The sequence below is a fragment of the Nicotiana attenuata genome, chromosome 9 (genome assembly GCF_001879085.1).
Source record: "Nicotiana attenuata strain UT chromosome 9, NIATTr2, whole genome shotgun sequence".
Taxonomy (NCBI): domain Eukaryota; kingdom Viridiplantae; phylum Streptophyta; class Magnoliopsida; order Solanales; family Solanaceae; genus Nicotiana; species Nicotiana attenuata.
In genome coordinates, this window is record NC_031997.1 from 19,819,015 (window position 1) to 19,830,070 (window position 11,056).

Sequence of the window (11,056 nt, forward strand, 5' to 3'; positions counted from 1 at the left end):
AAGAATTTTATAATCTCAGATACCTTTTCAATTTGTATCACAACCAAGCCAAAATACCACGAAAATCAAATGATTATAATGTTTTTCACATGTTCTTTACAATATATAGAAATCCTCAAATAACATGGAATTCATAACAAATCATGATAATCACCCTTTAAGGACTCACGGTCATGGTAGACACCAATGTATAGATACCCGTCACCATGCCTATACATCGTACTCGATCAATTAGCAAATAGCAAACAAGACTCAACTCCTATTTCCTCAATCTAGGGTTAAACCAAACACTTACCTCAACTCCCACGGCTAAATCAATCCACAACGACCGCCTTCCCTCTCGAATTCGGCTCCAACTCAATCAAATCTATGAAATAACGACTTTACAACATTAATATAAGCTAAACAAATCAAACCCAATGCCTAAATATAGTTTTTAAAGCTTTCTTCCCAAAATTCCAAAAATTGACCCCGGGCCTGCTTGGTCGAAACACGAGGTTCGGACCAAATTCATATCACCCATTCCCCCACGAGCCCGGATATACAATTTGTTTTCAAATCCGACCCCAAAACGAGGTCTAAATCAAAGGAAATTGAAAAGCCCTAATTCTACCTAATTCCCCCAATTTCAACCCTAGATTACATGATTTAGGCTTAGGAACTCACCAATTAATGAGAGAAAATGAAGGAAATAGGTGGGAAATTACTAACCCAAATGGTCTTGAAGAATGGGGGCTTCAATGGACTTCTAGAGCTTGGGGAGGAAGAGAGTTCGTGAGAAATTTGAATGAAACACGTATGCTTTGATTCTGCAAATTTAAAATATAACTGGGCATTTTTGTTCTATGTGTTTGCGACAGTGGTGTCGCGTTCGCGATGGGCAACTGGCCAGTGCATCGCTTCGCGATGGGGATGATGCGAACGCGAAGAAGGAAGCTGGGGGGGGGGGTCCAGAATTCGTTATACGCGAACGCGTGAAGGACATGCGAACGCGATGAGGTTGACTGTAAAGGTACGCGTTCGCGAGTTGTCGAGTGCGAACACGAAGAGGAAATTTTTGGGATTCAGAACTTGGCTTACGCGATCGCGATGTAAGGGACGCGAACGCAAAGAAGAGGGGGTTCAAGGCTATGCGAACGTGAGAGGACATTGCGAACGCGAAGAAGGAATCTCCTGTGTAAAAATTGCAGAAAATCTGATATCTTCCTAAGTCCAAAACTACCCCGAACACCTCCGAAAACTCTCCCGAGCCCTCGAGGCTCCTAACCAAACACACACACTAACTCAACAACATCCTACGAACTTAACCGTGCGATCAAATTACCAAAATTACATCAAAAACGAGGAATCAAACCTCAAAATCATCACTTTTTCATCAAACTTCATAAAATTCATTTTTTTGATATTTAGGTCCGGAGCACGTCAAATGACGTCCGATTTCAACCAAATTTCACAGGAAGCGCTTAAACCACATATAAGACCTGTACCGGGCGCTGGAACCAAAATACGGGCCCGATACCAACACTGTAATTGTGAGTTGCCGGGAAGATTTACTTGGAAATTCGGAGAGTTTTGGGACACTTAGTCCCTAAACGAGAGTTTAAGTTTTAGAATTTGGACCGTAGTCAGAGCAGTGTGAAGACATCCTTCGAATGGAATTTTGATGGTTCCGGTAGCTCCGTTGGGTGATTTCGGGTTTAGGAGCGTGTTCGGATTGTGTTTTGGAGGTCCGTAGCTCATTTAGGCTTGAAATGCCGAAAGTTGAATTTTTTATGTTTCCGGTTCGATAGTGAGCTTTTGATTCGAGGGTCAGAATGGAATTCCGGAAGTTGGAGTAGCTCCGTAGTGTTGAATGTGACGTGTGTGCAAAATTTCAGGTCATTCGGACGAGGTTTGATAGACGTTTTGATCGAAAGCGTAATTTGAGAGTTTTTGGAGTTCTTAGGCTTGAATTCGATGTTAAATTGGTGTTTTGATGTTGTTTTGAGCGTTCGGAAGGTTGTAACAAGTTTGAATGATGTTTTAGGATTGGTTGGCATGTTTGGTTGAGGTCCCGGGGGCCTCGGGTGTGTTTCGGATGCTCAATCGGTCATATTTTGGACTTAGGAAATTGCAGAAAAAATTGCAGCAGGTCAGTTCTGGTTTCCTTCTTCGCGTTCGCGAGTGGGGTCTCGCGTTCGCGAAGAGGAGCTGGGCCTGGTGGAGGTTTAATGCTTCGCGTTCGCGAAGATGTTCCCGCGATCGCGTAGGAGGAGGGAAGATGGCATCGCGTTCGCGACATGGACATCGTGTTCGCGATGAAGGAAGGCTAGACCAAGCGAAGTTGTGCTTCGCGAACGCGAGGGTCCTTCCGCGTTCGCGAAGAAGGAATTATCTGGGCAGAATATAAAATTTCAAAGTCGAGGGTTTAGCCATTTTTTATCAAAACAAGAGCTTGGGAGCTCGGATTTGAGCGAGGTTTCGAGGGATTTTCAGAGATTTCGTTTGGGTAATGATTCTTAACTCCTTTTTGCTTATAACCCATTAATCTAAACATGAATTCATCTTCTAATTTCAGATTTCGGGTGAGAAATTGGGGAAAAAATTTTGAAAGAGTTCTTAGACCTAATTTTTGAGTTTTGATTGGGAATTTGACATTGGATTTGGATAATTTTGGCATGTTTAGACTCGTGAGAGTATGAGGATTTTGAAAATGTAAATTTTACCCGATTCCGAGACGTGGGGCCGGAGGGCGTTTTGGTCATTTTACCTAATGTTTCGTATCATCTTAGAATTTATTTGTAGAATCAATTACTTGAAGTGTTATTTACGTTATGCAATTGAATTGAATAGATTTGGGCCATTTGAAGTCGAGTACTCGTGGCAAGAACGTGGTTTCGGGTTGATTGTGAGTCGGTTCGAGGTAAGTGGCTTGTCTAACCTTGTGTGGGGGAAACTCCCCTTAGGATATGGTTTGTTGATAATTGAAATGCCTTGTACGTGAGGTGACGAGTGCGTACTAGTGCTAATAGTTGAAAATTCGTTTTTCTTTAAGTAACTATAATGTGATTCTTTTTTTTTCATGTTCATATTGCGTGTAATTTAAGCCTGCTATTAGCCTGAGGGAGCATGTTTAATTGACTTAATTGCCTTACTTGCTCAATTTGCCTTATTTGGATTATGTGCAGCATGCTAGGTTAGAAATATACTGTTTTAACTTGGTATNATTTTTCGTGCTGCTGCTATGTGTTTATATTTTGGGACTACGGGCAATATCCCGATAGATCCCCCCTGCACATTTACATTTGGGAACTACGGATCGAGATTCTGGTAGATCCCCGGCGCACTATGAGTTGGACTACGGGACGACACCCGGGAGATCCACTGGACATTTACATTTGGGTGCTACAGGACGGTATCCTGGTAGATCCCCGGTTTGCTGGTATTTACATTTGGGGGCTACAGGACGGTCTCCAGGTAGATTCCCGATTGCTGGATATTTACATTTGGGGGCTACAGGACGGTATCCTGGTAGATCCCGGTTTGCTGGTATTTACATTTGGGGGCTACAGGACGGTATCCTGGTATATCCCCGGTTGTTGGATATTTACATTTGGGGTTTACAGGACGGTATCCTGGTAGATCCCCGGTTGCCATTTCTGTGTTGAGCCGTATTCTTTCTGCGTTATTTTCTCTGTTGTAGTTATTGTTATCGTTATCATTATACTTTGTTACTTCATACTGTTTCGCTCTTGAATGAAACTGTGGATTCTTTCCTTGCTATTGTTGTCTTTCTTTTATTTTGGGACTACGGATGAGTGTTCCGGGAGATCCCCTGTGCATAAATTGAATTTGAATGTAGTGCGGGATACCAAGAGATCCCCAGCTCGTATATTGAGGATACCAAGAGATCCCCAGCACACATATTGAGGATACTAAGAGATCCTCGGGATACTGAGAGATCCCCGGTTGTTATCTTTGCGTTGAGCTGTATTTATTTCCGTGATTACTTTGTTCCTGTTAAAGTTGTTGTTATTCTTCTATCCTGTGTTATTTTTTTGCTGTTGCACTTAAGTATACTGTCTTACTCTACACTGTTATATCTTGTATTTCCTTTAACCTCAGTAGGGCCCTGACCTTCCTCGTCACTACCCGACCGTGGTTAGGCTTGGCACCTACTGAGTACTGCTGTGGTGTACTCATGCCCTTCTTGCGCATGTTTTTCATGTGCAGATCCAGGTACTCCCACTCAGACTTATCACACTTGAGGCAAGGCGTTTTTTAGAGACTCCGAGGTATATCTGCCGCGTCCGCAGACCGAAGAGTCCCTTTCTATTCTCAGTACTAGTATAGCCCTTTCTGTATTTTCCTTTGTTGGTAGACATTCTGGAATTAGAGCTTATTATGTAATCCTTTAGCTTGTGATTCATGGGGTTTCGGATTTTGGGAGTGTTAGATTGATATTCTTGTACTGTTATATGCCAGGCGGCATCTTAACACTGTTAAACCTTGTTAACTCAGTTTTAATTACATTCTTCTGCAATTGTTTCTTTTCCGCATTTGTTAGGCTTACCTAGTCGTAGAGACTAGGTGCTATCACGACGGTTCACGGAGGGCGAACTGGGGTCGCGACAAGTTGGTATCAGAGCTCTAGGTTCATAGGAGTCATGAATCACAAGCTGGTTTATTAGAGTCTCGCAGATCGGTATGGAGACGTCTGTACTTATCCACGAGAGGCTATGTAACCATTAGGAAAAATTCCACTTCATTTGATTTCCTTGTCGTGCGAGATTTTTGACATCACAATCCTAAACTTCTACCTTCCATTCTCTCACAGATGGTGAGGACACGTGCTACTGGAGGTGACCGGATACCCGCGCCCCTTACGAGAGCTGTCAGAGGTCGGGGCCAGGGTAGAGGCCTAGGACGCGCATGCGGTGCAGCCAGAGCACCCACGCGAGCTGCTACAGAGAAGCCACCAGCAGTTCCAGCTAGAGCCCAGGCCCCTGATACGCCTACTGCTACTACTACTCCAGCACTTTAGGAGACCTTAACACAGTTCCTGAGCATGTTTGGTACATTGGTTCAGGCGGGATTAATTTGGGTTGTACCAACTACTTCACAGATCGGGGGAGGGACCCAGACTCCCGCCATCCCCACTCCAGAGCATCGAGTTCCCATTGGTCAGGTTCCAGGTGTCGTGGCGACATAGCCTGTGGTCCCAGTTCAGCGGGTGGTGAGGATCTCTTGCCGAGTAGAGGACAGGTTGGTTCAGGAGGGAGAGAAAAGACGAGGTCAGTAGAGAGAGTATAGGGAGGCAAGGAGACCTCGTAGACCGGAGAGATCCACTGGCACTTATTTTGGAGGAAGAGTACGGCATGGTAGAGGTTTTATAGGTCAGCCAGCTCAATTTGCGTTTCAGGCTTCGCACAGTGTTTCAGGTGTTCAGGGGTCTCAGAGTACCTGTACCGCACAGTTCCCACTGCCACGTCAGGCGCGAGGTTGTTTTGAGTGTGGTGACATATGCCATGTGGTAAGGTATTGCCCTAGAGTAGGGAGGGGTGCGCCTCCACAGACTTCTCAGCCACAGCGTGCTCCGCAGAGTTTCCAAGCTATGATTTCAGCACCAGTTGCTACCCCACCTGCCCCGCCAGCTAGAGGTGGAGGTCGGAGAGGTAGAGGTCAACTTAGAGGGGGAGACCAGGCTAGATACTATGCCCTTCCTTCCCGTACTGAGGTTGTTGCCTCCGATTCTGTCATCGCAGGTATTATCCTTGTCCGTCATAGAGATGCATCGGTTTTATTTGATCCAGGCTCCACGTATTCTCATGTGTCCTCTCATTTTGCCCCGTATTTGGGCGTATCTCGGGATTCTTTGAGTTCTCCTGTTTATGTTTCTACTCCTGTTGGAGATTCTCTTATTGTGGACCGCGTTTATCGGTCGTGTTTGATTGCTCTTAGTGGTTTTGAGACCAGAGCTAATTTGTTATTTCTCAGCATGGTAGACTTTGATGTTATTCTAGGCATGGACTGGTTGTCGCCCCATTATGCTATTCTTGATTGTCACGCAAAAACCGTGACGCTGGCTATGCCAGGTGTACCGCGAGTAGAGTGGAGGGGTACCTTAGATCATACTTCCAGTATAGTTATTTCGTTCCTTAAGGCTCAATGTATGGTTGAGAATGGGTATGACGCATATCTAGCTTATGTGAGAGATGTCAGTATTGACACCCCTACAGTTGATACAGTCCAAGTAGTACGGGATTTCTCTGATGTTTTTCCAGCTGACCTTCCGGGCATGCCGCCCGATAGAGATATTGATTTTGGCATTGATCTGTTGCCGGGCATTCAGCCCCTTTCTATTCCTCCGTGCTGTATGGATCCTCCTTAGTTGAAGGAGTTGAAGGAGCAGTTGCAGGAATTGCTCGATAAGGGTTTCATTCGGCCCAGTGTATCACCAGAGGGGTGCTTCGTTCCAGTGGACGGAAAAGTGTGAGGAGAGCTTTCAGAAGCTCAAGGCAACTTTTACTACGGCCCCAGTTTTGATATTGCCTACAGGTTCGGGGTCTTATACTGTCTATTGTGATGCCTCGAAGGTTGGCCGTGGAGCGGTATTGATGCAAGACGGTAGGGTGATTGCCTACGCCTCCAGACAGTTGAAGGTACATGAGAAGAATTATCCTGTCCACGCTCTTGAGTTAGCTGCTATTGTTCACGCCTTGAAGATCTGGCGTCATTATTTGTACGGTGTGCCTTGTGAGATTTACACTGATCATCGGAGTTTGCAGCATCTGTTCAAGCAGAAGAACCTTAATTTGTGTCAGAGGAGGTGGTTAGAGCTGCTGAAGGACTATGATATCACTATTTTGTATCACCCGGGCAAGGCCAATGTGGTGGCCGATGCTTTGGGCCGCCGGGCAGAGAGTTTGGGGAGTTTGGCTTATTTACCAGCAGCATAGAGGCCCATGGCTATGGATGTTCAGGTCTTAGCCAGCCAATTTGTGAGATTGGATCTTTCGGAGCCCAATCGGGTTCTAGCTTGTGTGGTCTCTTAGTCTTCCTTGTTTGATCGTATCTGGGAGCGTCAGTCTGATGACCCTCATTTACTTGTCCTCAAGGACAAGGTTTTGTATGGCGATGCCAGAGATGTGACTATTGGCGGTGACGGGGTATTGAGGATGCAGGGTTGAGTTGTGTACCCAATGTTGATGGGCTTCGGGAGTTGATTCTAGATGAGGCCCATAGTTCCCGGTATTCCATTCATCCGGGTGCCGCGAAGATGTACCAGGATTTGAGACAGCACTATTGGTGGAGGCGGATGAAGAAAGATATAGTTGGGTTTGTAGCTCGGTGCCTTAATTGTCAGCAGGTGAAATATAAGCACCAGAGACCGGGTGGATTACTTCAGCAGATAGAGATTCCGGAGTGGAAGTGGGAGTGGATCACCATGGACTTCGTAGTTGGGCTCCCACGGGCTTCGAGGAGGTTCGATGCCATTTGGGTGATTGTGGATCGGCTGACCAAGTCCGCGCACTTCATTTCTGTGTATACCACCTATTCTTCGGAGCGGTTGGCGGAGATTTATATCCGGGAGATTGTTCGTCTGCATGGAATTCCGGTTTCGATCATTTCAGATAGAGGTACTCAGCTCACATCACGGTTCTGGAGGGTCGTACAACATGAGTTAGGTACTCGGGTGGAGTTGAGCACATCATTTCACCCTCAGACGGACGGACAGTCCGAGCGCACTATTCAGATTCTTGAGGATATGCTTCGTGCGTGTGTGATTAAGTGTTTGGAGGATCTTGGGATCAGCTCTTGCCATTGGCGGAGTTCGCCTACAACAACAGCTATCAGTCCAGCATTCGGATGGTACCGTATGAGGCTTTATATGGTAGGCGGTGTAGATCTCCGGTGGGTTGGTTCGAGCCGGGTGAGACTAGATTATTGGGCACAGACTTGGTACAGGATGCTTTGGAGAAGGTTAAGGTGATTCAAGATAGACTCCGCACAGGCCAGTCCAGGCAGAAGAGTTACACGAACTGGAAGGTTCGTGATGTTTCTTACATGGTTGGAGAGCGGGTTCTGCTTCGAGTTTCGCCTATGAAGGGCGTTATGAGATTTGGGAAGAAAGGGAAGTTGAGTTCGAGGTTTATTGGCCCTTTTGAGATATTGAGGCGTGTTGGGGAGGTTACTTATGAGCTTGCCTTACCTCCCAGCCTGGCAGGAGTTCATCCGAGTTTTCATGTTTCGATGCTCCGGAGGTATCACGGTGATCCGTCGCACATGTTGGATTTCACTTCAGTCCAGTTGGGCAAGGATCTATCTTATGTTGAGGAGCCAGTGGCGATATTGGGCAGGCAGATTCGAAAGATGAGGTCAAAGAACATTGCATCAGTGAAGGTTCAGTGGCGGGGTCAGCCGGTCGAGGAGGCGACCTGGGAGACCGAGCAGGATATGCGTAGCCGTTACCCTCATCTTTTCACTACTTCAGGTATGTCTCTACGCTCGTTCGAGGACGAACGAATGATTAAGTGTGGGAGGATGTAACGATCCGGCCGGTCGTTTTAAGAATTTATGCCTCGATCCCCTATTAACTGCATTCCCCGTGTTTGTTTCTACAATTGTGAGTTGTCGGGAAGATTTACTTGGAAATTCGGAGAGTTTTGGGACGTTAGTCCCTAAATGAGAGTTTAAGTTTTAGAATTTGGACCATAGTCGGAGCAGTGTGAAGACGTCCTCGGAATGGAATTTCGATGGTTCCGTTAGCTCCGTTGGGTGATTTCGGGTTTAGGAGCGTGTTCGGATTATGTTTTGGAGGTCCGTAGCTCATTTAGGCTTGAAATGCCGAAAGTTGAATTTTTGATGTTTCCGGTTTGATAGTGAGATTTTGATTCGAGGGTCGGAATGGAATTCCGGAAGTTGGAGTAGCTCCGTAGTGTTGAATGTGACGTGTGTGCAAAATTTCAGGTCATTCGGCCGAGGTTTGATAGACTTTTTGATTGAAAGCGTAATTTGAGAGTTTTTGGAGTTCTTAGGCTTGAATCCGATGTTAAATTGGTGTTTTGATGTTGTTTTGAGCGTTCGGAAGGTTGTAACAAGTTTGAATGATGTTTTAGGATTGGTTGAGGTCCCGGGGGCCTCGGGTGTTTCGGATGCTCAATGGGTCATATTTTGGACTTAGGAAATTGCAGAAAAAATTGCAGCAGGTCAGTTCTGGTTTCCTTCTTCGCGTTCGCGAAGAGGAGCTGGGCCTGGTGGAGGTTTAATGCTTCGCGTTCGCGAAGATGTTCCCGCGATCGCGTAGGAGGAGGGAAGATGGCATCGCGTTCGCGACATGGACATCGTGTTCGCGATGAAGGAAGGCTATTCTTAACTCCTTTTTGCTTATAACCCATTAATCTAAACATGAATTCATCATCTAATTTCGGATTTTGGGTGAGAAATTGGGGGAAAAAAATTTGAAAGAGTTCTTAGACCTAATTTTCGAGTTTTGATTGGGAATTTGACATTGGATTTGGATAATTTTGGTATGGTTAGACTCGTGAGAGTATGAGGATTTTGAAAATGTAAATTTTACCCGATTCCGAGACGTGGGCCCGGAGGGCATTTTGGTAATTTTACCTAATTTTTCGTATCATCTTAGAATTTATTTGTAGAATCAATTACTTGAAGTGCTATTTACATTATGCAATTGAATTGAATAGATTTGGGCCATTTGGAGTCGAGTACTCGTGGCAAGAACGTGGTTTCGGGTTGATTGTGAGCCGGTTCAAGGTAAGTGGCTTGTCTAACCTTGTGTGGGGGAAACTCCCCTTAGGATTTGGTTTGTTGATAGTTGAAATGCCTTGTACGTGAGGTGACGAGTGCGTACTAGTGTTAATTGTTGAAAATCCGTTTTTCTTTAAGTAACTATAATGTGATTCTTTTTTTTTTCATGTTCATATTGCGTGTAATTTAAGCCTGCTATTAGCCTAGGGAAGCATGTTTAATTGACTTAATTGCCTTACTTGCCCAATTTGCCTTATTTGGATTATGTGCAGCATGCTAGGTTAGAAATATCTGTTTTAATTTGGTATCGAAAATTGAATTGAATTGAATATTCTTCGTGTTGTTGCTGTGTGTTTACATTTTGGGACTACGGGCGATATCCCGGTAGATCCCCCCTGCACATTTACATTTGGGGACTACGGATCGAGATTTCGGTAGATCCCCAGCGCATTATGAGTTGGACTACGGGACGACACCCGGGAGATCCACTGGACATTTACATTTGGGTGCTATAGGACGGTATCCTGGTAGATCCCCGTTTTGCTGGTATTTACATTTGGGGGCTACAAGACGGTATCCTGGTAGATCCCCGATTGCTGGATATTTACATTTGGGGGCTACAGGACGGTATCCTGGTAGATCCCCGGTTTGCTGGTATTTACATTTGGGGGCTACAGGACGGTATCCTGGTAGATCCCCGGTTGTTGGATATTTACATTTGGGGGCTACAGGACGGTATCCTGGTAGATCCCCGGTTGCCATTTCTGTGTACAGCCGTATTCTTTCTGCGTTATTTTCTCTGTTGTAGTTGTTGTTATCTTTATCATTATACTTTGTTACTTCATACTGTTTCGCTCTTGAATGAAACTGTGGATTCTTTCCTTGCTATTGTTGTCTTTCTTTTATTTTGGGACTACGGATGAGTGTTCCGGGAGATCCCCTGCGCATATATTGAATTTGAATGTAGTGCGGGATACCAAGAGATCCCCAGCTCATATATTGAGGATACCAAGAGATCCTCGGGATACCAAGAGATCCCCAGCTCGTATATTGAGGATACCAAGAGATCCCCAGCACACATATTGAGGATACTAAGAGATCCTCGGGATATTGGGAGATCCCGGGTTGTTATCTTTGCGTTAAGCTGTATTTATTTCCGTGATTACTTTGTTCCTGTTAAAGTTGTTGTTGTTCTTCTATCCTGTGTTATTTTTTTACTGTTGCACTTAAGTATACTGTCTTACTCTACACTGTTATATCTTGTATTTCCTTTAACCTCGGTAGGGCCCTGACCTTCCTCGTTACT